This window comes from Ceratotherium simum, chromosome 7 (genome assembly GCF_057802395.1).
Source record: "Ceratotherium simum simum isolate JZ-2026a chromosome 7, ASM5780239v1, whole genome shotgun sequence".
Lineage (NCBI taxonomy): Eukaryota > Metazoa > Chordata > Mammalia > Perissodactyla > Rhinocerotidae > Ceratotherium > Ceratotherium simum.
The window spans coordinates 74085221-74088557 of NC_141906.1; the positions used below are offsets into that span (position 1 = coordinate 74085221).

At 36.0% G+C, this 3337-nt stretch overlaps 1 pseudogene; it reads right to left on the reverse strand.

The window, feature by feature from the left end:
* Positions 1-1884: 1884 nt before the first annotated feature.
* On the reverse strand, positions 1885-2820 carry LOC101403397 (putative olfactory receptor 10D4 pseudogene; annotated as a pseudogene).
* Between the last annotated feature and the right edge of the window lie 517 nt (positions 2821-3337).

A 3337-nucleotide genomic window follows, 5' to 3' on the forward strand; every position in this document is an offset into this window, starting at 1 on the left:
CAAAAACTGTGTGTGTGTGTATGTGTGTGTGTGTTAAAAGAACAGAAGAGTGGAAGTTGTAAAACATATACCTATTTCAGCATTGGCATGCCAAAGGGGGAGTACAGGGAAGAAAAAAATGAGTGTTTATGTTTAGGAAGATGGAAAGCAATTAGTATGACTCCTTGGAGTTTAGAGGAAGAAAGAGGTTAATGGGTACGAATGCAGCTGATGATAGCGTGACAGGGCTTCCAGAATAGCAATGACTATTGTGTTTTTTGTTTAATAGAACACTTAAAATGATAAAAACGTTGCTATAATGGAAGTTATTAATTTTTTTTATGTTTATATTAAAAAGATAAGGGAAATTGAGCCATTAATTACATTTTACCCTTTAACATTTGATGTTTAATATTTCAGTTCAATTGTGGCTTATCTGGAAGTTTGTAACCCCTGGAAGTGTAATAAAGGTTGCTTGACATTGGTTCTTGTCCTTTTGATTGCTAGCCACAGTGACTATCTAATTATTTGTAAGGTACAATTACAGCATCTCACATTAGAGATTCTTATACAGTAAACCACAAGGCACTGGTGATTGGCATCTCCTGTCACTGAAGCTCACTTAATATTTTCCAATAGCTTACTCCACACTCAGTGAGATGCTTATAGTTTCTGCCTAGAGAACTTATTTTCAATCATCTGTGATGAGAGACAGGAACTGAAAGTAAGAGAAGGAAGAAAATAATCATTCCATTATGAAAAATACTGTTTTACTTCTAAAATACAGCTTTATCATTATTTTTTGTATGTTTTAGTGCATTATTAATTCTCTGGTTCTTTCCAAAAAGGATTTAATGTGGCCTAAAAGAAAAGTCATAAACAACTGGTAGGTAAAATATAAAAAGAAAGAGAAAACAAAATCAGGAAAAGAAGAATGAGAATATTTTAGTTGTGAAGTTAACATAGTTTCTATAAATAAAATTTACCTATTTTTTTCCTTAGCATTATGGAACACAGAGATTAGAGGAATCAAAATAAATTAAATAAATCTTATTTTGAGAAAGGAAGAAACAGATTGTTTTCAATGGAGAGGCAAATTTATTGCTACCTGAATGTAAATGAAAATTCTAACATGGGCTTTCTGTAACAGACAGAGATAAATCAATATTCGTTGTTTTGGAAAAACATGTAGTAACATATTTAAACTAGATGGGTATTTTGTTTGTTTGTTTGTTTTTTACTATATTTTACAAAACTAAAGCTGATTCTTTTAGGAGCTAATGAGAAATGATTCAAGTTCATAGCCTTCCAGGAATCTAATAATGCAGGAAGAAAATCCAGATCCCAAAGGAATGTGCACACTAGAAAAATCCTTAAATCACACTAGACTACACACTAAAAAGATCTTACCTTAAGCATCACTTAAGTTAGTTTGAGTTTGGTGTTGATTGGCAGAAAATTGGAGGTTATACTCTACAACAAGAAAGGATATTGAATTCTTATATTCTGTGTTAAGCTGGGCTCTTTTGAATGTTTTTTCCATTCTCCCTTCCCTCTATATAGATATGAATATACTTTTAACTGAGATTATGAGCAAGAAAATATGTTCTCTTAACTCTTTCGATGACTCAAAGAACTAAGAAATGTTTGGGGGAGGAAGGTGGTGCTGGGAGAGCATCCATGTAGCATAGGAGTCAGTTCAATATCTGCTAAGTGACTCTATTAATCATATTTTATTATGAAACAGGAAAATATGAAAACAGACATATATTTTAAAAGTTAGCAAGTTTAAGTGATAGATTGATTAAGAGTACATTTAATTTCAACATGCCTCGGAAACTGCAGGTGAGAATTTGTCCTAAGAAATGGAGAATAAAACTTTGCCCAGCAAAGCTTTAGATTTTCTCATTTATTCTCCAGAGCCAAGCCTCTCTTGGCAAATACATTCCTCAGGGCTGATTTTACATCCTTATTCCTCAGGCTATAGATCAGTGGGTTCAACATGGGGGTTACAAGATTATTCAACATCTGAATTATAGCACCAAGCAAGGCACTGGGATTGGGCTGTAGATAGATGATGATTACCGGCCCATAAGCACAAAGAATTGCAGTGATGTGTGCACTGCAGGTAGAGAATGCCCGTTGCCTGCCCTCTGCTGAGCGAATTTTTGATATGGAGATCCCAATACAAGTGTAGGAAACAAGGATGAGAAAAAGGCAAATGAGAGACAAAAGACCAACATTTGTAAAACCTACCCTCTGAGCTAGAGATGTATCGCCACAAGCTAGAGGTAGGATTGCAGGTATGTCACAGAAGTAATAGCCCACCTCATTAGAGCCACAGTAGGACAACTGGAAGGTGAGGAAGGTTAGGATAATGGCGTGGACAGAGCCACCCAGCCAGGTCCCTGTGGCCAAGATGGAGCAGACCTTGTGGTTCATCATCACCATGTATCTCAAAGGATAACATATGGCAACAAAGCGGTCATAGGCCATCACTGTGTACAGGAAACCTTCAGTACAGCCGAGGAAATGGTAGAAGAAGAGCTGGGACACACAGCCCTGGAAGGAGATACTGCGGCTCTGCCCTGAAAGGTATAACAGCATCTTGGGAGCAGTTGTTGAAGAGAAAGCCAGGTCAAACATGGAGAGATTTCCCAAGAAAAAATACATAGGAGTGTGAAGCTGAGAGGAGGAGATGATAGCTGTAAGGATGAGCACATTTCCCAAGAGAGTACATGAATATAATAATAAAAACAGGAGAAAAAGGACAATCTCTAGGCCCTCTGTCTCAGGGATTCCCAGCAGGATGAATTCAGTCACCATTGTATGATTTCTCATTTTTATGGAAGAATCAACTCTTGGGTGTCTGTAAAAAGAAATTTGTGGTTAAATTTAATACGTATGCAAATTAGTTGTGTTTGAATCAGTGAAATGGAAAAGGAGCAAATGATCTAGATATACGCAGACTAGCGCTTCCTGTTAGAATTGTCTTGATCTGTTTCTTCTCTCCATACTGGATGTCTCTCTGCAGTGCAGTTTCTTTTTACAGATGCTCCTTATTACAATCTCACCAAGAAGCCTTATATCACCACTCTCTTAGCTTCCATTCTTCACATACACTATTAAATTACATTAATTCTGAATACACTTTGTGATTGAAAGGATAAATATAAAGAATCAAACAAACAAGGTCCCACACAAGTTTCTTATATTCATCTAAGACAATTTGGTTACATTAACTCTCCAAAAATCATTTATGATCATATAAGCCATACTTAGAAAAGATACAGAATCTTTTCCATATTGTCTTCCTAGATATGATGGTAAGTAATGAGAAACTAGCCAAAAGAAGGAT